Source organism: Amborella trichopoda, chromosome 13, assembly GCF_054954075.1.
Source record: "Amborella trichopoda isolate Santa Cruz 75 chromosome 13, AtrichopodaSantaCruz75HAP2 v2.0, whole genome shotgun sequence".
Taxonomy (NCBI): domain Eukaryota; kingdom Viridiplantae; phylum Streptophyta; class Magnoliopsida; order Amborellales; family Amborellaceae; genus Amborella; species Amborella trichopoda.
The window spans coordinates 22,805,067-22,832,405 of NC_142348.1; the positions used below are offsets into that span (position 1 = coordinate 22,805,067).

Below are 27,339 nucleotides of genomic sequence, written 5' to 3' on the forward strand. Positions count from 1 at the left end.
TACATATCGTAACTATATATACATGTAAAGTACTAATAAATGTCTATATGGTCATATATATCTGTATATAGTATGCATGTATTAGTGCAAACATATATCGTACATACGCACTTATCAATGCGTAAGGGTGCATGTGCGTGCACGTATCATTATATACATACATTGATAATTGTATATAACTGATAGCAAATAACTGTATATATAAACTCATAAACATATCATAGTATATATACACACATCAGTCCATACACAACATGTGTATAAGTGTACTATATATCTGAGTGTGAATGTGAGCATGAGCGTGAATGTGTGAGAGTGAGCGTGTGTGTGTATGAGTACGTGTGTGTGAGTGTGTGTGAGTGTGAGTGTGAGTGTGTGTTCGTGTTCGTGTGAGTGTGAGTGTGTGTGTGTGTGTCTGAGTGTGAGAGTGAGTGTGAGTGTGAGTATGAGTGTGAGGGTGAGAAAGAGTGAGAGTGAGAGTGAGTGTGAGTGTGAGTGTGAATGTGAGTGTGAGTGTGTGTGTGTGTGTGTATGTGGTGTGTGTTAAGAAAAAGTTACTTAATACAATTGCAAACCACAAGTAATACTCTTGAAAATTCACTCCATATTTTGCATGAAAGAAGATAGAGTGTGTGTGTGTTAAGAAAAAGTTACTTAATAAAGAGTGTGTGTGTATTAAAAAAAATTTACTTAATAAAATTGCAAACCACAAGTAAAGTTTCAGAAAATTCACTCCATTTTTGCATGAAAGAAGCAAGATAAGTACGATACTAGAGAAGAAAGAATCATTAATCAAATCAAGCTTGCAAGATCAAGATCACAAATATCGAATAATGTAAAGAGATCCATCTCGATGATAAGTTGCTTTAATGCTTGTTGCTTTACAAGAAAACTCGATGAAGATGAAGCTCATCAATAATAATAAAAACAAGTACAAATAAGACAATTTAGATGGACTATCACAATTGGGTATTTAGCATACCCAATTCACCAAGAGAAGAAACCCATTTTTATGCCTAATTCTATACAAATTAATATAGAATTTCGCCTAGGCTTATCTGATTAGAGGTGATAGCTAGAGCAAATAATCCTTTAAGGTCTGAATTTATCACAGTTTGGAAAATTGTATAAGGAAAAATCATTCAAATGGAAGATAATGATTCGAATGGAAAGAATTGAGAGGAAAATAATCAAAACGGAGGGGTGGGGGGATATGTCGATTTACCTTATTGGCTGCAATAGCCACCTGTGCATTCATATACACAGTAATGTACGTGTACGCTAATAACAGTAGAAATTGATAATAAGTGTATATATATTCATATATATCAATGTACATAAAAATGTATATATGCGCTATCAATGCGTAAGGATGCATATGTGTGCGCATTTCAATGTATATATAACTGATAGCTAGTTTAAACATATAACTGATAGCTAGTTTAAACATACACGTATAAACATATCAGTATATATATAGACACACTAATTATATATATTTATATATAAACTGTTAATATATGTTTATATGATCATATATTTCAGTGTATAAAGAAGGCATGTATAAGTGTATGCATGCACAATATACGCACTTATCAACGCGTATGGGTGCATGTGTATGCACATATCAGTATATATATATATATATATATATAATTGTATACTACTGATAGCAAGCAACTGTATACATACACGCATAAACATATCAATATATGTATCTCGTATATATACACACAACAGTCCATACACAACACGCATATATGTGTAGTATATATATGTGAGTGTGAGTGTAACTGTGATAGTGATTGTGACTGTGAGTGTGAGTTATGAGTGTCAGTGTGTGAGTGAGTGTGTGTGTGAGTGTGAGTGTGAGTGTGAGTGTGAGTGTCTGAATGTGTGTGTAAGTCTATGTAAGTGTGAGTGTGAGTGGGAGTGTGAGTGTGAGTATGAGTGTGTGTGTGTGAGTATGAGAGTGTGTGTGTGTGAGTGTGAGTGTGAGTGTGTGAGCGTGATTGTGAGTGTGAGTGTGAGTGTGAGTGTGTGAGCTTGTGTGTGAACGAGTGTGATTGTGAGTGTGTACGTGAGTGTGAGTGTGTGTGAGTGAGTGAAAGTGAGAGTGAGAGTGAGAGTGACAGTGAGTGTGCGTGTGTGCATGAGTATGAGTGTGAGTGTGAGTCGGTGCATGAGTGTGTGTGAGTGTGGGTGTGTGTGAGTGCGAGTGTGAATGTGAGTGTGTGAGTGTGAGTGTGTGTGTGTGTGTGTGTATGTGAGTGTGGGTGTGAGTGTGAGTGTGAGTGTGAGTGTAAGTGTGAGTGTGTGTACGAGTGTGAGTGGGAGTGTGAGTGTGTGTGTGCGAGAGTGTGTGTGAGTGTGTGTGCCTATGTGAGTGTGTGAGTGTGTGTGCGTATAGAAATGTATATACACAATCAATACGCAAAGGTGCATGTACGTGCGCATATCAGTGTATATATAACCGATAGCAAGTTTAAACATACATGCATAAACATATCAACATATGCATATAGTATATATGAACACCATATATAAATATAAATTGTAAATAAGTGTCTATAAGGTCATATACATCTATGTTTATAGAATGTACGTATTAGTGTATACATACACAGTATATATGAACCTATCAACGTGCAAGGGTACATGTGCGTGTGTATATCAGTGTATATATACATTGATAACTATATATAATTGATAGCAAGCAATTGTATACATAAACGCATAAACATATAAGTATATACATATCGTATATATACACACATCAGTCCATACACAACACACATATATGTGTAGCATATATCTGTGAGTGTGAGTGTAAGTTGTGAGTGTGAGTGCGTGTGAGTGTGAGTCTGTGTGAGTGTGTGTTAGTGTGTATGAGTGTGTGTGTGTGTAAGTGTGAAAGTGTGTGTGTGAGTGCGAGTGTGAGTGTGAGTGTGTGAGTATGTGTGAGCGTGTGCGAGTGTCTGTGTGAGTGTGAGTGAGTGTGAGTGAGTGTGAGTGTGAGTGAGTGTGAGTGAGTGTGAGTGTGAGTGTGTGAGTTTGTGAGTGTGTGTGAATGTGAGTGTGTGTGAGTGTGAGTTGTGAGTGTGAGTGTGTGTGCCTATGTGTGTGAATGTGTGAGTGTGCGAGTGTGTGTGTCACTCTGATAGTGACTGTGACCGTGACTGTGACTGCGTGAGTGAGTGTGAGCGCGTGTGAGTGTGAGTGTGAGTGTGAGTGTGTGTGAGTGTGTGTGTGCGCGTGTGAGTGTGTGTGTGAGTGAGTGTGAGTGTGAGTGTGAGTGTAAGTGTGAGTGTGAGTGTGAGTGTGAGTGTGAGTGTTAGTGTGAGTGTGAGTGTGAGTGTGAGTGTGAGTGTGATTGTGTATGTGTGCGTGTGTGTTAAGAAAAAGTTACTTAATGGAATTGGAAACAACAATTAAAGCTCCAAAAAATTCAGTCCATATTTGCATAAAAGCAGCAAGAGTGTGTGTGTTAAGAAAAGTTACATAATAAACTTGCAAACCACAAGTAAAACTCCAGAAAATTCACTTCTTATTTGCATGAAAGAAGTACTATATTAAAGAAGAAAGAACCATTAAGCAAATCAAGTTTTCAAGATCAAGATCGCAAAAATAGGCATAAACATATTAGTATATACATATCGTATATATACACACATCAGTCCATACACAACATGCATATGTGTAGTATACATATCTGTGAGTGTGAGTGTATGTGAGTGTGAGTGAATGTGAGTGTGAGTGAGTGTGAATGTGAGTGTGAGTGTGAGTGAGTGTGAGTGTGAGTGTGAGTGAGTGTTAGTGTGACTGTGACTGTGAGTGTGAGTGTGAGTGTGAGTGTGAGTGTCAGTGTCAGTGTCAGTGTCAGTGTCAGTGTCAATGTCAGTGTCAGTGTCAGTGTCAGTGTCATTGTCAGTGTGTGTGTATGTGAGTGAGTGTGTGTGAGTGTGTGTGCGTGTGTGTATGTGAGTGAGTGTGTGAGTGTGATGTAAGTGTAAGGGAGAGTGTGAGTGTGAGTGTGTGTGTAGCATATAAATCAATATACATATACGTTAATAACAGTATAAACTGATAAGTAATGTATATATCGTCATATATGCCATTGTATATAGAAATGTATATATTGATGCATTGTATATATACAGTTATGCACTTTGCACATACACATACACATACACACATATCAGTATATTCACATCGTATATATACAGACATCACACATCATATCAATGTATTTTTTACAAATTAATAACTGTATATAAAGCAAATAGCTAATGTTTTGTTTGGTTATATGCATCAGTATAAATATATGTACATTGAACATAATGGTATATATTGTTATAAATCAATACGTAGACAAATTGAGCTCAATACTGTACATATCACTGATAATAAATACATACATGGGTCTTATACATTAGTGTATATATAAACCTTCTATAGATATGCATATGAGTGTGCGTATATACATTTCAGTGTACATATACACTAATAACTGTATAAGCTGATAATAAGTGTCTAAAAGGTCATTTATATCAGTGTATATAGAAATGTATATATGCACTGTCAATACGTAAGGTTGCATATGTGTGCGCATATCAGTGTGTACATGACTGATAGCAAGTTTATACATACATGCATAAAGTATATACATATCGGAAATAAATCGTTTTTTATTTTAATAAATCAGATGAAAAATCGGATAAAAAATACGGATTGGTAAAAATACTTCATATAAAGATATCGCTAATATATCGGATTAGGCTAAAAAAATCAGAGTAAAAAAATCGAATAAATTTATCATATTAGAATTTTTGAAATTCTAAAAAATAAAAATTTTGTCAAAGCCATCAATTTACTAATTCATCTATAAAAACTTTACTAAACTAATATAATTAAGTCAATTAATTTAGATGTCTTGTGACTCTCATCCAATATTAAATACATAAGTAATTAGTATATACCAAAAAAAGTACCATATAAATCTACCAATTAAATACTTTAAGAAACATCACACTTACTTATTACATACAAAAACAAATAAATATACTACAAATTTATTTATTAAATACTTAAACATAACTCCTACTTAGCAGGTACTAAAAAATAAACACACGATTTTTGTTTTGTCACGATAGTTATTTAATTATGGTATGGTGTCTATGGTCACTCCATAACTATGGTTAAAGTTTTATAAATTTCTTTAGTTGGAAGAAGTTCATATAAATTTGGGATTTACATCTATGTTTACTGTGTAAAGAGAAGAAGAAGAACGACGAAGGAAAGGAAGAGAAGAAAATATGGCTCGGCTCATGGCCATTAGGGTTTATAGCAAGAAGAAAGAAGAAGAAAATAGTTTTCACAAACCCTAAAGGGGCCGCCCTAAGTGATTTTTAGAGAGAGAAAAGAAAGAACTCTAATGGAAGAGGCCTTAACTGATTTTTAGAGAGAGAAAAGGAAGATGGGATGCTGATTTAAGAAGATGAAAAGCTGATTTGGGATAGTTTGAAAAGGGTTTTTCTCTCTGATTTGGGATAGTTTGAAGAGGGCTTTTCATTTTCTTGAGGAAACAGAGCTGAAGGATTAAGTTTGGGGAACTAATCCTATATGTACAATTGCTTGCTCCTGTAAGTTTACAGTTTACACAATCAACATTAAAATATTGATTACTTGGTCCTGTAGTCACACTCTCTGCTTCTTATTTATCAGTAAAAAATTATGCTTTGAGCTTTAATTTGTGCCATTAACAGTATTTTCATAAAAGTAAATATTAATATACTGTATATATACAGTTATGTACTTTATATATACACAAACATCACACACACATCAATATATTTTTCACACACTAGTAATTGTATATATAGCCAATAACTAATGTATTCTATGCTTATATACATCAATACATAAACATATAGAGCTGATAACTGTATATATCACTGATAATAAGTATATACATGGCCTTATACATTAGTGTATATATAAACCCATTCCTATACATTAGTGTGAGTGTGAGTGTGAGAGTGAGTGTGAGTGTGAGTGTGAGTGTGAGTGTGTGTGTGTGTGGTGCATGTGTGTGTGTAAAGAAAAAGTTCCTTAATAAAATTGCAAAAACACAAGTAAAGCTCCAAAAAATTAACTCCATATTTGCATGAAAGAAGCAAGAATGTGTGTGTGTTAAGAAAAAGTTACTTAATAAAATTGCAAGCCACACGTAAAGCTCTAGAAAATTCACACTATATTTTCATGAAAGAAGCAAGAGCAATACTATAATAGAGAAGAAAGAACCATCAAGCAAATCAAGCTTGCAATATCAAGATCTCAAATATCAAAAAATGTAAAGAGATCCGCCTCTATGATAAGTTGCTTTCGTGCTTGTTGATTTACAAGAAAACTCAATGAAGATGAAGCTCATCAATAATAATAAAAAACAAGTACAAATAAGATAAAAAATTTACATGGACTATCACAATAGGGTATTCAACATACCCAATTCATCAAGAGAAGAAACCCATTCTTATGCCTAATTTTATACAAAGTAATAAGGAATTTCGCAATTGTATATCTGATTACAAGCGATAGTATATATATTTGTGAGTGTGAGTGTGAGTGTGAGTGTGAGTGTTTATAAGTGTCAGTGTCAGTGTGAGTGCGAGTAAGAGTGAGAGTGAGAGTGAGAGTGAGAGTGAGAGTGAGAGTACGAGTGCGAGTGTGAGTGTGAGTGTGAGTGTGAGTGTGATTGTGAAGGTGAGGGTGAGAGTTAGTGTGACTGTGAGTGTGTGTAGTATATAAATCTGTGTACATATACGTTAATAAAGGTATATAGTAATAATAAGTGTATATATGGTCATATACATCAACGTATATATTAATGTATTGTATATATATAGTTATGCACTTTACACATACACACAAATCCGTATATACACATCATATACATATAGACATCACACACACACATATCAATGTATTTTTACATTCTAATAATTGTATATATAGCTTATAACTAATGTATTATATGGTTATATGCATCAGTATATATATATATATGTACTCTGCAAAGAATGGTATCTATTGATATACATCAATACGTACACAAATTGAGCTAATAATTATGTATATCATTGATAATAAGTACACATATAGTCTTATATATTAGTGTATATATAAACCCAATACAGATATGCACATGAGTGTGAGTATATACATATCAGTGTACATAAATACCAATAACTGTATAAACTGATAAGAAGTGTCCATAAGGTCATACATATAAGTGAATATAGAAATGTATGTATGCCCTATCAATGCGCAAGGGTGCATGTGCAGGCGCATATCAATGTATATATAATTGATAGGAAGTTTATACATACACGTAAAAACATATTACTATATGCATATCGTATATATGCACACTATGTATATATATGTAAAGTGCTAATAAATGTCTATATGGTCATATATTTCTGTATATAGTATGTATGTATTAGTGTAAACATATACAGTACATACGCACTTATCAATGCGTAAGGGTGCATGTGCGTGCACGTATCATTATATACATACATTGATAATTGTATATAACTGAAAGCAAACAACTATATACATACATGCATAAACACATCATAGTATATATACCCACATCAGTCTATACACAACATGCGTATAAGTGTACTATATATCTGAGTGTGAATGTGAGCATGAGCGTAAATGTGTGAGAGTGAGCGTGTGTGAGTGTATGAGTATGTGTGTGTGAGTGTGAGTGTGTGTGAGTGTGTGTTCGTGTGAGTGTGAGTGTGTGTGAGTGTGAGTGTATATGTGTGTGTCTGAGTGTGAGAATGAGTGTGAGTGTGAGTGTGAGTGTGAGTGAGTGTGAGTGAGTGTGAGAGTGAGAGTGAGTGTGAATGTGAATGTGAGTGTGAGTGTGTGTGTATGTGGTGAGTGTTAAGAAAAAGTTACTTAATACAATTGCAAACCACAAGTAATACTCTAGAAAATTCACTCCATATTTGCATGAAAGAAGAAAGAGTGTGTGTGTGTTAAGAAAAAGTTACTTAATAAAGAATGTGTGTGTGTTAAGAGTGTGTATGTATTAAGAAAAAGTTTCTTAATAAAATTGCAAACCACAAGTAAAGTTTCAGAAAATTCACTCCATTTTTGCATGAAAGAAGCAAGATAAGTACTATACTTGAGAAGGGTGCATGTGCATGCGCATATTAATGTATATATAACTGATAGTTAGTTTATACATACACGTATAAACATATCAGTATATACATATAATATATAGACACACTGTATATATATATTTATATATAAACTGTTAATATATGTTTATATGGTCATATATTTCAGTGTATATAGAATGCATGTATAAGTGTATGCATACACAATATATACGCACTTATCAACGCGTATGGGTGCATGTATGAGCACATATCAGTATATATATATATTGATAATTGTATATATATATATTGATAATTGTATACAACTGATAGCAAGCAACTGTATACATACACGTATAAACTTATCAATATATATATCTCGTATATATACACACAACAGTCCATACACAACACGCATATATGTGTAGTATATATCTGAGTGAGTGTAACTGTACAGTGACTGTGACTGTGAGTGTGAGTTGAGTGTGAGTGTGTGCATGAGTGTGAGGGTGCGTGAGTGTGTGTGTGTGAGTGTGTGTGTGAGTGTGAGTGTGTGAATGTGGGAGTGTGAGTCTATGTGAGTGTGAGTGAGCATGAGTATGAGTGTGTGTGTGTGTGTGAGTATGAGTGTGTGTGTGTGTGAGTGTGAGTGTGAATGTGAGTGTGTGTGTCATTGTGAGTGTGAGTGTGAGTGCGGGTATTAGTATGAGTGTGAGTGTGTGAGCTTGTGTGTGAACGAGTGTAATTGTGAGTGTGTGCGTGAGTGTGAGTGTGAGTGAGTGAGTGAGAGTGAGAGTGAGTGTGTGTGTGTATGAGTATGAGTGTGAGTGTGAGTGTGTATGGTGTGTGAGTGTGGGTGTGTGTGAGTGCGAGTGTGAATGTGAGTGAGTGTGAGTGTGTGTGTGAGTGTGGGTGTGTGAGTGTGTATGTGGGTGTGGGTGTGGGTGTGAGTGCGAGTGTATGAGTGAGAGTGTGAGTGTGTGTGTGCGAGAGTGTGTGTGTGTGTGTGCTTTTGTGAGGGTGTGTGAGTGTGTGTGCGTATGTGAGTGTGTTTGTGAGTGTGTGTGGTGTGTGTGTGTGCCTGTGTTAAGAAAAAGTTACTTAATAAAATTGGAAACCAATAGTAATGCTCCAAAAAATTCACTCCATAGTTGCATGAAAGAAGTAAGAGTATGTGTGTGTTAAGAACAAGTAACTTAATAAAATTGCAAACCACCAGTAAAGCTCCAGAATATTCACTTCATATTTGCATCAAAGAAGCAAGAGTTTGTGTGTGTTAAGAAAAAGTTAATAAAATTGCAAACCACAAGAAAAGCTCCTGAAATTTTACTCCATATTTGCATGAAAGAAGAAAGAGCGGTAGTATAGCGGTAGTATACTAGAGAAAAAAGAACCATTAAGCAAATCAAGATTGCAGGATCAAGATCTCGTATATTGAATAACGTAAAGAGATCCAACTCTATGATAACTTACTTTCATGGTTGTTGATTTATGAGAAAACTCGATGAAAAAAAATTTACATGGACTATCACAATTGGGTATTTAGCATACCCGATTCATCAAGAGAAGAAACCCATTCTTATGCCTAATTCTATACAAAGTAATATGGAATTTCGCAAGGCATATCAGATTAGAGGTGATAGTATATATATTTGTGAGTATCAGTGTGATTGTGAGTGAGTGTGAGTGTGAATGCGTGTGTGTAGTATAAAAATCAGTGTACGTATACGTCAATAAAGGCATAAACTGTATAAACTGATAACATTCGCTAATAACTGTATGAACTGATAATAAGTGTTTATAAAGTTATATATATCAGTATATATAGAAATGTATGTACGCATTATCAATGCGTAAGTGTACATGTGTGTGCGCATATCAGTGTTTATAAATAGCAAGTGTATACATACATAAACATATCAGTATATACATATCTTATATAGACACACTGTATATATATATATATATATATATATATATATATATATATATATATATATATATATATAAGTGTCTCTATGATCATATATATTAATGTATATAAAATGCATGTAATAACATACACATACACAATATATATGCACTTATTAACGCATAACGGTGCATGTGTGTGTGCATATATGTGTATATATCCATTGCTAATTGTATATAATTGATGCCAAGCAACTGTATATATACTCGCATAAACATATCAGTATAAACACATCGTATATATTCACATATCAGTACATACACAACACATAAACATGTATAGTATATATATCTGTGTGTGTGTGAGTGTGAGTGTGTGTATGTCTGTAGTATATATATCTGTGAGTGTGAGTGTGTATGAGTGTGAGTGTGTGTAAGTGTGAGTGTGTGCGAGTGTGTATGTGTCTGTGTGTGTATGAGTGTGAGTGGTGAGTGTGAGTGTAAGTGTGAGTGAGTGTGTGTGTAGTATATAAATTAATGTAGATATACGTTAATAACTGTATGAACTGATACATCAATATATAGAAATATATATATTAGCGCATTGTATAGATACAGTTATGCACTTTACACATACACACATATCAGTATATACACATCGAATATATACAAACATCACACACACACACACATATCAATGTATTCTTTACACACTAATAGTTGTATATACACTGAAAACAATGATATATATTGCTATACATCAATACGTACACAAATTGCTCTAATAATTGTGTATATCACTGAGAATAATACATAGTCTTATACATTAGTGTATATATAAACCCTTTATACATGTACATATGAGTGTGCATATATAAATATCAGTGAACATATATCAGTTTATACAAAAACTGCAAGCAACAGTATACATACATGCATAAACATATCAGTATATACATATCGTATATATGCACACATCAATCCATACACAACACGAGTGTGAGTGTGTGTGTGTGTGTGAGTGAGTGAGAGTGTGTGTGTGTGAGTGAGTGAGAGTGAGAGTGTGTGTGTGTAGTATATAAATCAGTGTACATAAAGAGGTCCGCTTCGATGATAAGTTGCATTCATGCTTGTTGAATTACAAGCAAACTCAATGAAGATGAAGCTCATCAACAATAATAAAAACAAGTACAAATATATGATAAACAATTTAGATGGACTATCACAATTGGGTATTTTAGCATATACCCAATCCATCAAGAGAAAAAACCCATTCTTATGCCTAATTCTATACAAAGTAATATGGAATTTCGCTTAAGCTTATCTGATTAGACGTGATAGCCAGAAGAAATAATCTCCTTCTTTAATACCTGATTTTATCACAATTTGGAAATTGTATATGGTAGGAAAAATCATTTACAGAGAAGATAATGATTCGAATGGTACGAATTGAGAGGAAAACTAATCAAAAAGGAGGGGGCAAGGGATCTGTCCCTTTACCTTGTTGGCTGCAACTGCCACCTGTGCATTCATATACATATCAATGTACATCTACGCTAATAACTGTATAAACTGATAAAAAGTGTATGTATGGTCATAAACATCGGTGTATATAAAAATATATATATGCAATATTAATACATAAGGGTGCATGTGCGTACGCATACCATGGTTACATATAACAGACAAGTTTATACATGCACGCATAAACATATCAATATATACATATCGTATATATACACACTGTATATATATAAACTTCTAATATATGTCCTTATGGTCATATATATAAGTGTATAAAGAATGCATGTATTAGTGTATACAGTATATATACACTTATCAACGCGTAAAGGTGCATGTGCATGCGGATATCAGTGCATACATATATTGATAATTGTATACATATACATAACAATATCAGTATATACATATCGTATTATACATAAACACATCAGTCGATACACACCACGCATATATATGTAGTATATATATTTGTGAGTGTAAGTGACTGTGAGTGTGAGTGTAAGCGCCAGTGTGTGTGTGTGGGTGAGTGTGAGTGCGAGTGTGTGTGTAGAATACATATATGTTAATAACTGTATAAACTGATAAATACTATATATATCATCATATATACTAATGTATATATTAATGTACTGTATATATACAGTTACGCACTTTAAACATACACACATATCAGTATATACACAGCGTATATATACAGACATCACACGCATACATACACACATATCAATGTATTTTTCACACACTAATAACTATACATATAACAGATAACTAATGTATTGTATGGTTATATGCATCAGTATGTATATATATACTGAAAACAATGGTCTATATTGCTATACATCAATTCCTACACAAATTGAACGAATAACGGTATATATCACTGATAATAAGTACATACATGGTCTTTTACATAAGTGTACATATAAACCCTTTATACATATGTATATGAATGTGCGTATATACATTTCATTGTATATATACACTTATAAGTGTATAAACTGATAATAAGTGTTATATATGGTCATATATATCAGTGTACACAGAAATAAATGTATGTACTATCAATGGGTGAGCGTGCACATGTGTGTCGCATATCAGTGCATATATAACTGATAGCAAGTTTATACATACACACATAAACATATCAGTAAATACATATCATTTATATGCACATCATATATACATATAAACTAATGGTAAGTGTCAATATGGTCAAATATGTCAATGTATATAGAATGCATGTATTAGTGTATACATACACATTATATATGCACTTATCCACGCGTAAGGGTACATGTGTGTGCGCATATCAGTGTATATATACATCGATAATTGCATATAACTGATAGCAAGCAACTGTATACATATACGCAAAAAGATATGCATATACATATCGTAAATATACACACATCAGTCCATACACACCACGCATGTATAGTATACATCTCTGTGAGGGTCAATGTCAGTGCTAGTGTTTGTGTGAGTGTGAGTGTGAGTTGTGACTGTGTCTGTGTGAGGGTGAGTGTGAGTGTGAGTGTGAGTGTGAGTGTGAGTGTAACTGGGAGTGGGAGTGTGAGTGTGAGTGTGAGTGTGAGTGTGAGTGTGTGAGTGTGAGTGTGAGTGTGAGTGTGAGTGTGAGTGTGAGTGCGTGAGTGTATGTGAGAGTGTGTGAGTGTGCTTGCAAGAGTGAGTGTGGCGGTGAGTGTGAGTGTGCGTGTGAGTGTGTGAATGTGTGAGTGTGTCAGTCTGTGTGAGTGTAAGTGTGTGAGTGAGTGTTAGTATGAGTGTGAGTGTGAGTGTTAGTGTGAGTATGAGTGTGTGTGTGTGTGTATGAGTGTGAGTGTGAGTGTGAGTGTGTGTGTGAGAGAGTGTGGGTGGGAGTATGATTGTGGGTGGGAGTAAATCAATGTACATTTATACTAATAACTGTATAAACTGATAAATAGTGTATATATCTTTATATATATCAATGTAAATAGAAATGAATATACTAATGCACTGTATATATACAGTTATGCACTTTACACATACACATATCAGTATGTACACATCGTATATATACAGACATCACACACACACACGCATAATAATTATATATACAGCAGATAACTAATGTATTGTATAGTTATATGTATTAGTAAATATAAATACACTGAAAACAATGGTATATATTGTTATACATCAATACGTATACAAATTGAGCTAATAACTGTATATATCATCGATAATAAGTATATACATGGTCTTATACATTAATGTATATATAAACCTTTTATATATATACATATTAGTGTATGTATATACATTTCAATATACATATACACTACTAACTGTATAAATTGATAATAAGTGTCTATATGGTCATACATATCAGTGTATATAGAAATTTATATATGCACTATCAATGCATAAGTGTGCATGTGCAAGCGCATATCAGTGTGAGTGTGAGTGTGAGTGTGAGTGTGTGTGTATGTGTGTGAGTGTGAGTGTGAGTGTGAGTGTGAGTGTGGGTATGAGTGCAAGTGTGAGTGCGTATATATGTGTGTAGTATATAAATCAGTGTATATATACATTAATAAATGTATAAACTGATAATAAGTGTATATATAGTCATGTACATCAATGTATATAGAAATGCATATAATAATGCACTGAAAATATACAGTTATGCACTTTACACATACACACAAATCTGTATATATACATCGTATATATACAGACATCACACACACATCAATGTATTTTTACACACTAGTAACTGTATATATAGTTGATAACAATTTATTGTATGGTTATATGCATCAGTATATATATAAACTCTGAAACTACTGGTATACGTTGCTATACATCAATACATACACAAATTGAGCTAATAACTGCATATATAACTGATAATAGGTATATACTTAGTCTTATACAGTAGTGTATATACAAACCCATTCTTATACATTAGTGTGAGTGTGACTGTGAGTGTGAGTGTGAGTGTGTGTGTGTGTGGTGTGTGTGTGTATTAAGAAAAAGTTACTTAATAAAATTGCAAACCACAACTAAAGCTCCAAAAAATTCACTCCATATTTACATGAAAGAAGCTAGAGTTTGTGTGTTAAGAAAATGATACTTAATAAAATTGCAAACCACAACTAAAGCTCCAGAAAATTCACTATGTATTTGCATAAAAGAAGAAAGAGAAGTACGATACATTAGAAGAAAGAACCATTAAGCAAATCAAGATCAAGATCTCAAATATCGAATAACGTAAAGAGATCCACCTTGATGTTAAGTTGCTTTCTTGCTCGTTGATTTAACAGAAAACTCGATGCAGATGAAGCTCTTCAATATTAATAAAAACAAGTACAAATAAGAAAAAAAATTTAAATGGTCTATCACAATTGGATATTTAGCATACCCAATTCATCAAGAGAAGATACCCATTCTTATGCCTAATTCTATACAAAGTAATATGGAATTTTTCCTAGGCATATCAGATTAGAGGTGATAATATATATATCTGTGAGTGTGAGTGTGAGTGTGAGTGTGTGAGTTTGAGTGTGAGTGTGAGTGCGAGTGCGAGTGCGAGTGCGAGTGTGAGTGTGAGTGCGAGTGTGTGTGTGTGAGTGCGTGTGTATATGTGTGAGTGTGCGTGTGAGTGTGAGTGCGTGTGAGTGAGTGTGAGTGTTTGTGCGTGTGTGTAGTATAAAAATCAGTGTACATATACGTTAATAAATGTATAAACTGATAATAAGTTTATATATGATCATATACATCAATATATATAGAAATGCATATATTAATGCACTGTATATACACAAAAACACAAATCCGTACATACACATCGTATATATACAAACGTCACACGCACACACATATCAATGTATTTTTACACAGTAATAACTGTATATATATTGAATAACTAATGTATTGTATAGTTATATGCATCAGTATATATATATATACACTTTGAAAACAATGGTATATATTGTTATACATCAATACATACGCAAATTGAGCTAATAACGTTCTATATCGCTGATAATAGGTACATACATGGTCATATACCTAAGTGTGAGTGAGAGTATGTGTGTGTGTTTGGTGTGCATATGTGTGTGTGTTAAAAAAAAGTTACATAATAAAATTGCAAACCACAAGTAAACCATCAGAAAATTCACACAATATTTGCATGAAAGAAGCAAGAGCAGTACTATACTAGAGAAGAAAGAACCATTAAGCAAATCAAGCTAGCAAGATGAAGATATCAAATATCGAATAACGTAAGGAAATCCGCCTTGATGATAAGTTGCATCAGGCTTGTTGATTTACAAGAAAACTCGATGAAGATGAAGCTCAACAATAATAATAAAATTAAGTACAAATAAGATAAAAAATTAACATGAATTATCACAATTGCGTATTTAGCGTACCCAATTCATCAAGAGAAAAAACCCATTCTTATGCTTAATTCTATACAAAGTAATATGGAATTTCGCCGAGGCATATCAGATTAGAGGTGATAGTATATATATTTCTAAGTGTCAGTGTGATTATGCATGAGTGTGAGCTAATAACTGTATATATCACTGATAATAAGTATACACATGGTCTAATACATTAGTGCAAATATAAACCCTTTATACATATGCATATGAGTGTATGTATATACATTTCAATGTACATATATACTAATAACTGTATAAACTGATAATAAGTATCTATATGGACATACATATCAGTGTATATAGAAATGTATGTATGCACTATCAATGCATAAGGGTGCATGTGCGTACGATATCAGTGTGAGTGTGAGTGTGTGTGTACGTGGGTGTGAATGTGAGTGTAAGTGTGAGTGTGAGTGTGAGTATGAATGCATGTGTGTGTGTGTATATAGTATATAAATCAGTGTACATTATACATTAATAAATGTATAAACTGATAATAAGTGTATACATCAATGTATATAGAAATATATATAGTCATGCACTGAAAATTTACTATTATGCACTTTACACACACGAATACGTGTATACACATCGTACATATACAGACATCACACACACACATATTAATGTATTTTTACACACTAGTAACTGTATATATAGCTAATAACTAATGTATTGTATGGTTATATGCATCAGTATATATATATACTCTGAAACGATGGTATGTACATACACAAATTGAGCTATTAACTGTATATATCACTGATAATAGGTATATACATGGTCTTATACAGAAGCGTATATACAAACCCATTCTTATACATTAGTGGGAGTGTGAGTGTGAGTGTGTGTGCGGGCTGTGTGTCTTAAGAAAAAGTAAATAAAATTGCAAACCACAAGTAAAGCTCCAAAAAATTCACTCCATAGTTGAATGAAAGAAGCAAGAGATTGCGTGTGTTAGGAAAACATTACTTAATAAAATTGCAAACCACAAGTAAAGCTCTATAAAATTCATTCCGTATTTGCAAGAAAGAAGAAAGAACGATTAAGGAAATCAAGCGTGCAAGATCAAGATCAAGATCTTAAATATCGAATAACGTAAAGAGATCCGCCTCGATGATAAGTTGCTTTCATGCTTGTTAATTTACAAGAAAACTTGATGAAGATGAAGCTCATCAATATTAATAAAAACAAGTACAAATAAGAAAAAAAATTTACATTGACTATCACAATTGGGAGAGAAGAAATTGTATATATCACTGATAATAGGTATATATACATGGTCTTATACATTAGTGTATATACAAACCCATACTTATACATTAGTGCGAGTGTGAGTGTGAGTGTGTGTGTGTGGTGTGCATGTATGTGTGTGTGTTAAGAAAAAGTTATAAAAGAAGAGAGAGTTGTATGTTAAGAAAAAGTTACTTAATAAAATTGCAAACCACAAGTAAAGCTCTAGAAAATTCATTTCGTATTTGCATGAAAGAAGAAAGAGCAGCACTGTACTAGAAAAGAAAGAACTATTAAGAAAATCAAGCTTGCTAGATCAAGATCTCAAATATCGAATAACGTAAAGAGATCTGCCTCGATGATAAGTTGCTTTCATGCTTGTTGATTTACAAGAAAACTCGATGAAGATGAAGCTCATCAATATTAAAAGGAACAAGTACAAATAAGAAAAAAAATTAACATCGACTATCACAATTGGGAATTTAGCATACCCATTCTTATGTCTAATTCTATACAAAGTAATATGGAATTTTGCATAGGCTTATCAGATTAGAGGTGATACTAAATATAACTGTGAGTGTGAGTGTGAGTGTGAGTGAGTGTGAGTGTGAGTGTGTGTGTGTGTCTGTGTGCGTATATGTGAGTGTGAGTGTGAGTGTGAGTGTGAGTGTGTGAGTGTGAGTGTGAGTGTGAGTGAGTCTGAGTCTGAGTGTGAGTGTGAGTGTGAGTGTGAATGCGTGAGTGTGAGTGTGAGTGCATGTGTGTGTGTAGTACATAAATCAATGTACAATGCGTTAATCAATGTATAAACCGATAATAAGTGTATATATAGTCATATACATCAATGTATATAGAAATGTATATATTAATGCACTGTATATATACAATTATGTACTTTACATATACACAAATCCGTATATACACATCGTATAATCATCACACACACACACGCACATATAAATGTATTTTTACACATTAATTGTATATATAACGGATAACAAATGTATTGTATGGTTATATGCATCAGTATATATATATACACTCGGAAAACGGTGGTATATATCGCTATACATAAATACGTACACAAATTGAGCTAATAATTGTATATATCATTGATAATAAGTATATACATGGTCTTATACATTAGTGTATATATAAACCCATCCTTATGCATTAGCGTGTGTGTGTGTTTGGTGTGCATGTGTGTGTGTGTGTGTTAAGAAAAAGTTGCATAATAAAATTGCAAACCACAAGTAAAGCTTCAGAAAATTCACTCCATATTTGTATGAAAGAAGCAAGAGTGTGTGTGTTAAAAAAAAGTTACTTAATAAAATCGCAAACCACAAGTAAAGCTCTAGAAAATTCACTCCATATTTGCATGAAAGAAGCAAGAGTGTATGTGTTAAGAAAAAGTTAATTAATAAAACCGCAAACCACAAGTAAAGCTCTAGAAAATTCACTCTATATTTGCATGAAAGTAGCGAGAGTGCGTGTGTTAAGAAAACGTTACTTAATAAAATTGCAAACCACAAGTAAAGCGCCAGCAAATTCACTCCATATTTGCATGAAAGAAGCAAGAGCAGAAATAAACTAGAGAAGAAAGAACCGTTAAGCAAATCAAGCTTGCAAGATCAAGATCTCAAATATCAAATAACAAAAAGAGATCCGGCTCGATGATAAGTTGCTTTCATGCTTGTTGATTTACAAGAAAACTCGATGAAAATGAAGCTCATCAATATTAATAAAAACAAGTACAAATAAGAAAAAAAATTACATGGACTATCACAGTTGGGGTATTTAGCATACCCAAACTCATCAAGAGACGAAACACAATCTAGTGCCTAATTCTATACATAGTAATATGGAATTTTGTCTAGACTTATCAGATTAGAGGTGATAGCTTATATATCTGTGAGTGTGAGTTTGAGTGTGTGTGAATGTGAGTGTGAGTGCGAGTATGTGTGTGTGAGCGTGTGTGTGTGTGTGTGTGTGTGATTGTGACAAACATCAATGATCGGTCAGATTCTTAACCCAATATATGAGAAATGTAAGGTCAGACTTTCGACTAAAGCCATGACAGGCATCGATAGTTGGTCAGAGCCTTAGACTAATATGAATGATATGCAGATAAATTCCGATTAAATGAAACTCTTTTCTCCTATTTTAGATGTCATGTGTCCCAAGAAATTCTTGAAGGAGTAGAGGATTGGTGGGAAAAGTCCACCGGGGTTGAATTAGCTCGTCATAGACCCGTATGCCAAGCTAACGGCAATGTCAATGAATATCTAAGATGGCCCCTTTCTATCAATTATTTGATCGAGCCTCTTGGCCTTGGCAAGTTTAGCAAGGATTATCATCGGGGTCTTCCTCCATAAAGCCTCCTTCTCCATTATGAGCATAAAATTGTCGTTGGAAATAGAATATTTCCTATACTTGCACATCAAATTGCCAAGCGTACTGCCTGACAGGATCCCTCAAGTTTAGATGTGAGGAAGAGAGCAGCTTCTAAAATGATCTCATAAGCACAGAACTCTTAGGCGCCTGCGAATGTTTGACCTAGCCATATGATCGTTACACTAACGTGGTGAGGGCATACTTGGAGACCTAGTGTTGAGCGAAAAACACCAACTTCTTTGACCATGGGGAGGCCGTCATGTCTCTCTTGGATCTTCATTTCATTGACGATCTTTCCCTTCTTGGAGATCGTTATGAGGAGTTTATCCCAGATAATGACATCATACTTGAGGATAAAGTTTATCCCGGCCTTCGAAAGCCGACAGCCTTGAGAAGGCCATTCAAGGAGTTTTGGAAGTTGGCTTCTCTTTAAGGAGGCCCTAAAGTGTGGATCACCCATTTCTTCGATTCAGACAGGGCTATAGGGGAACCAGGCAACCCTATTTTAACTTCAAGTAACAAGCCCCCTGTCCTTAAGGTTGAGATGCCTCCCCGTCCCACAGACCTAGTTGATACCATCTACTTGACGTCCTATATTGGGTCCTGAAGTTAGGACCGAGTACCTTTATATGGCTTGTGATTTGGCCAAGGCCATAAGTCCAACCCGACTTATGCAGTATCTATAATGGGCTCAATGTGGCGACTAACACTTCAAAGAGTTTGGGACATGCTCGCATGGGTTTTCCCTCTCCATTATGTTTATAGGTGGCTGGGTGCCTACTTCCAAGCACCTACCATCTAGCAAGCGACATAGATTGCAGTACCTTCCAAATTTTACTGCACTTGTTGGGACACAAGGTTGTTTTTCAATCCGATAATATTGCGAGGAAGCTTTTCCAAGGTGATAAACTTTTTTTCAGGGCAAGCCATTTCCCATTGGGGGCCCAACTGACCGTCTTTTCAAAGATGAGTATGGATCTCAGGTTGACAATGACCCAACCAGCAATCGGGAGATAATGTATCTCCTAAGCGTTCATGGTGCCACACTCCCACCGAGTTGGCATCAAGAAGATGATCGAATTATACAGTCCTCACCAATGCATATGGCAGCACGGGATGAACTAACACTGCCCCTTATCATTTACAAGCAAATTGGCACTAGAATAGTGTGAAGACTGTGTGGGATTCTTGCACCACGATTAACCATGTGTGCAAGTTCATTGTTCCCCATTATGGAAAATATTGGTACCACGGGTCACAAAGAGGCCATTATGTTCAGTCGATGCAGAACATGCCTATGTTTCGGCTTGATGGGAAGATAGTAACCAATTTTAAGAGTCACATCGCTGATGGCTCTAGCTACTGGACAGTGGAATGAGTTTTCCTTTTGACTGGAACACCCTCAGTGTTGAACATCCTATGGACATTGAGTTCATAGTGGAACAAATGGATGAAGGCAGGGATTCCTTCTATCATCACCTAGCCAAATTGTTTGCCAACTAGCTAGGGGTTCAAGACAGATTTCACACCCTCTCGTTTGAAACATCAAAATGGTGGTTGACCCCAGGCATGCCAAATCCATTAAAAGAAAAGCTAAGACTCCGTCTCCTTTAAGAAAGAGAGCCGAAGAACTTAGCCATAAGTTTTGCACATTCAGAGACTGAGCCACCGGCTAAGGGTAAAGGAAGGCTCAAAGTCCTTCAGCTTCAAAGGTTCCTTGCGAGGAATCAAATGCTCCATTTATCAAATCGGAACAACATGAAGCCGATCCAAAGGGTAAGGGGAAAAGAAAATTAAGTAGCATCTCGCCTTCAGAGTCATCTCTCAAAGAACCAGCTACCAAATTGGTTTCTGAGGGTAGAACAAGGTGCTCTCAATTAACGAACATCTCAAAGGCTCACGTTCATGCAGTCAGTGATCCAATGTCCATTCCTCCGAAGAGGAGTGAGAAGCATATACCTCCTAAGAAGTTGAGTCCTTCTCCTTTCCTATACTGAAAAAGCATAGCTAAGAAGAAGACGATTGAGCTGGACACCCGTTCTCCATCTCCTATGGCACCATCTTCTCCAGTTCATGGGACAGAACCACAAGGAGAAGGATTTTTTTTGTCTGTGATGAACCAAGCAAGCAACTTCTTTTGATAGTGACGAAGAGCTAATAGATGCGCTAAAAGGTATTCCTGGCTTGCCCAAGCCTCCCACTAAGGAGTAGTTAAGGAAAATCAGGCGAATGGCCCCTACGGTTGAGGATATCCCCATGCCTTATGATCATGATGTCTAACAGTGGTATTTCTCCCCAGCGTTATAGAGAAGGCTTGTCTCAGGTTGAGGTGTCTGTCAGTATTGTGGCAATAACAAATATTTTGCTTTCATCCAACCTCCACAACCTGAGCTCTTGTTCTTATGTAAGTCTGCCATTCTCTATTTATATACTTCGCATGGACGAAGCCAGTTCCTCAAGCATTTGATTGAACCATCGTGCTGCAATACTTCTTTACATGACTATTTTCATTTCTAACTTTTAGGCTTTCTACAAGGACTTCTTTGCTCATTCCCCCGGAGGATACTCCTGAGCCCATGCTTACCAGCATTGGTGCCGAGACACCATCTACTATTTCTGCTGAGATTATTATCACTGAAGCAGAAGTCTTGGTTGCTACTCCTCCCTCTACTGAGCCAAGTGAAGTCAATGCCCAACCTCTTTTATTAGCTGAGGCCAACATTTCCACAGCCAATGCTCCCGATTCCAATGAGACTGATGTTGTTCCTCCTCCATTGGTCGAGGTCAATGTTCCTGAGGTGCAGGCCATTAACCCTGAAACGGATTTGGTCATTGTCCCTGCTCTTCCAGAGGCCTTGGTTCAATTCACGATGAAGTATTCGACAAACCTAGGGGAAGGGCAGAAGAAGATGGGTCAGGAAGTGGTGAGGTCCGTTTTAGATCTTTGGGCAACTATTTATTGGCAGACCTGAGGACAACTTCAACTTCTATGTCCCAACTGATATCAGTTGTAGGTTCATGGGGGGCTAACAAAGAGAAGCTTCGTTAACCGGTGAACAAGATTATTTAAGATGCTTAAGGAAGTTGCTTTCGCTCAAGAGGCTTTGGTTACTGTGTTCCCTGACGTCATCTCCTCAGGGGAATTGGCAGTTGAAAATCATCGAAGTGATATCCTAGAAGCTGATTAAGACTTTTAAGTAGTTAAAGCTAGGGTTGAAGAACTTAAGGCTCAATCTGTAACGGCACAGGTTCACCAACAGATTATGTTGGAGAACATTGCATGGGCAAAAACCTTTCTTGAGGCTCAGAAGAGGGAGCTCCATGAGCAGGAGGCTTACATGGTTAATCTTAATGACTCACAGTTGTGCAGCGTGCGAATAATGTCGTCAAAAATTTCGAGGAATCCTTAAATAGTCTTAACGAAGCAAAGGAAAACCATGGGACTTCTAGGAAGCAAATAGAGGAGAAGGTGCTGGCATAGGTGCTTTAGGGGTGCTTGATGCACTTTTCCTCTACTTTTTATTTTCTTTTTCTTTTGAGAAGACAAACGGCTTTGTGGTTTTGTGTATATATTTTAACTCTTGGTGGCATGTATAAACTTGCTTATGCTTTTCTTTCCTTTGACATCGAAAATACACATATATATTTTTTTTTCAAGCATCCTATCTCTTGGTTTGGTAGCGTCCATTGCCCTATGAAATTCAAAGGTATTTTCGCAACGTCCTCATATTTAAACAAACTACACCCCAATTAGTGCTCTGGAAAGGAATAGGGAGGGAGTTGTGTTGAAGCCTTCCCTACGACAAAAGAGTAAGTCGATGCTTGGTGTCGTAAGACACTAAGATTTTCTATAGTTTATAGGGATATAGAAAGGACTGTATATAAAAGCCTTCCACACCCTTATAAAAGGTATGGGTAGCTAATGCTTGGTCATAAGACTCTAAGGAGTATTGTCGTTTATAGTCATACAAGAAGGACTATATAAAACCCTTCCACACCCTTAAAATGCGTACGGTGGACAATACTTGGAGTCATAAGACTCTAAGGAGTACTGTAGTTTATAGTCATACATGAAGTATGTGATGATGCTTTAGGTCATATGTTGTGGACCTAGTTATAGGCATTTTAGAGTCATGCATCACGGACCATATAATAAATAGTTTAGAGTCATATATCATAGACAGTTGAAGCCTTATAAAGTTGTGCATTGGGCCTATATATATATATATATATATATATATATATATATATATATATATATATATATATAAAATAAGTATCTATATGGTCACATATTTCAATGTATATAGAATGCATGTACTAGTGTATATATACACAGTATATATGCACTTATCAAGGAGGTAGGGGTGCATGTGTATGAGCATAGCAGTGTATATATACATTCATAATTGTATATAACTGATAACAAGCAACTAGATACATACACGTATAAACATATCAGTTTATACATATCGTATAAATACTCACATTAGTCCATATATAACATGCACATATGTGTATTATATATATCTAGGAGTGTGAGTGTTAGTGTGAGTGTGTATGTGTGTGACGTGTGTGTGTGTGAGTGTGAGTGTGAATGTGTGTGTGTGAGTGTGAGTGTGAGTGAGTGTGAGTGTGAGTGAGTGTGTGTGTGTGAGTGAGTGTGTATGTGTATGTGTGTGTTTGTGAGAGTATGAGTGTGTGTGAGTGTAGTATATAAATCAGTGTACATATACGTTCATAACTGTATAAACTGATAATAAGTATATATATGGTCATACACATCAATGTATATAAAAATATATATATTAGTGCACTGTATATAAACAGTTATGCACTTTACGTATACACACATATCAGTATATACACATCGTATATATACAGATATCACACACACACATATCAATGAATTTTATACATACTAATAACTAATGTATTGTATGGTTATATGCATAAGTATATATATATATATACACACTGAAAATAACGGTATATATTGCTATACATTAATATATAAACAAATTGTGCTAATAACTGTATATTTCACTGATAATAAGTATATAAATGGTCTTATACATTAGTGTATATATAAACCCTTTAAACATATGAATAAGAGAGAGCATATATACATTTTGGTGTACATATATGCTAATAACTGTATAAACTGATAAAAGGTGTCCATATGGTCATTTATATCGATCTATATAGAAATATATGTAAGTACTATCAATGCGTAGGGGTGCATGTGTGTGAGCATATCAGTGTATATATAACTGATAGCAAGTTTATACATAAACGTATAACCATATCAGTATATGCATATCGTATATATACACATTATATATAAATATAAACTGGTAATAAGTACATGGAATGCATGTGCGTGCACATATGCGTGCGTATATACTTTGATATTTGTATATAACTGATAGCAAGCAACTGTATACATAGACGCATAACTATATCAGTATATACATATCGTATATATGTGTATATAAACACACATTTGTCCATACACAACACGTATATGTGTAATATATATATCTGTGAGTGTGAGTGTGTGAGTGTGAGTGTGTGTCTGTGGATGTAGTATATAACTCAGTGTACATATATACCTTCATAACTGTATATGCACTAATTAATGTGTAAGCGTGTATGTGCGTGCACATATCAGTGTATATATACATTGATAATTGTAAATAACTGATAGCAAGCAACTGTATATATAGGCGCATAAATATGTCAGTATATACATATTATATATACACACATCAGTCCGTACACAACACGCATATATATGTAATATATAGATATGTCTTTGAGTGTGAGTGTGACTGTGACTGTGACTGTGAATGTGAGTATGTGTGAGTGAGAGTGTGAGTGCACGTGTGTGTGAGTATATGGATGTAGTATATAAATCAATGTACATATCATAGATATACACACATCAGTCCATACACAACACGCATGTATGTGTAATATATATATCTGTGAGTGTGAGTGCGAGTGTGTGTGTGTAAATGTGAATACGTGTGTGTGTATGGGTGTAGTATATAAATCAGTATACATATATGTTCATAACTGTATATATACAGGCATGCACTTCACACATATACGTATATCAGTATATACACATTGTCTATACAGACATTACACACACATATCAATGTATTTTTTACACACTAATAACAGTATATATAGCTGATACCTAATGTATACGTACACGCATAAACATATCGTATATACATATCGTATATATACAAACATCAAAATACACAAGTATATATGTGTATATATATATATTTATGTGTATGACCATATATACACTTATTATCAGTTTATATAGTTATTAACGTATATGTACACTGATTTATATACTACACACACACATTTAAATATATACTACACATATATGCATGTTGTGTATAGACTGATGTGGGTATATTTACGATATGTCTATGCGTGTATGTATACACTTGCTCACTATCAGTTATATACAATTATACATGTATATATATAATGATATGCGCACGTGGATGTACCCTTACGCGTTGATTAGTAAATGTATATACATGCATTTTATATACACTGATATATATGATAATATAAACACTTATTAGCAGTTTATATGTATATATATACAGTGTTTACTATACGATATATATATACTGATACATTTATGCGTGTATGTAAACACTTGCTGTCATTAATATATATAGTGTTTATATATACGATATGTATATATTGATATATTTATGCGTGTATGTATACACTTGCTATCTGTTACATATACAATGATATGCACACGCATATGCATCCTTACGCATTGATAAGTTCATACATATATTACGTATACACTAATATATATGAGCATATAAATACTTATTATCAGTTTATCGGTTATTAACTTATATGTACACTGATATATATATATATATATATGCACACTCAAAACGCATATGTATAATGTATAAGACCATGTATATACTTATTATCAATGATACATACAATTATTAAAATAATTTGTGTACATATATATATAGCAATACATATCATTGTTTTCAATGTATATAGTGTGTGTGACTATGCGTGTGACTGAGTGTGTGGTACATAAATCAGTGTACATATATGTTAATAATAGTATAAATTGATAGTAAGTGTATATATAGTCATATACATTAATGTATATAGAAATGTATATATTAGTGCATTGTATATATACAATTATGCACTTTACATACACACAAATCAGTATATACACATCACATATATATAGACATAACACTCACACACTCACTTATAATAATGTATTTTTAACATATTAATAACTGTATATAAAGTTGATAACTAATGTTATGTAACGATAATTGCATCAGTAAATAAATATACACTTAAAATAAGGGTATACATTGCTATACATCAATACGTATACAAATTGTGCTAATAACTATATATAGCACTGCTAATAAGTGTTTACATGGTTTTATGCATTAGTGTCTATATAAACCGTTTATACATATACATATGAGTGTGCGTATATAAATATCAGTGTACATATACGCTAATAACTGTATAAACTGATAATAAGAGTCCTCATGGTCATATATATCAATATTTAAGGGTGCATGTGCTTGCGCATAACAATGTATATATATAACTGA

The 27,339-nt window shown here is 34.3% G+C and overlaps 1 long non-coding RNA gene across 1 annotated transcript in view; it reads right to left on the minus strand.

Moving 5' to 3' along the window:
- The window catches only part of LOC148779093 (uncharacterized), a 102,993-nt gene that overhangs the window by 11,254 nt on the left and 64,400 nt on the right, over window positions 1-27,339 (minus strand). Inside the window, exon 4 of the long non-coding RNA XR_016048233.1 lies at window positions 14,888-14,948. This is a non-coding gene — a long non-coding RNA (uncharacterized LOC148779093). The remainder of the gene's footprint in view (window positions 1-14,887; window positions 14,949-27,339) is intronic.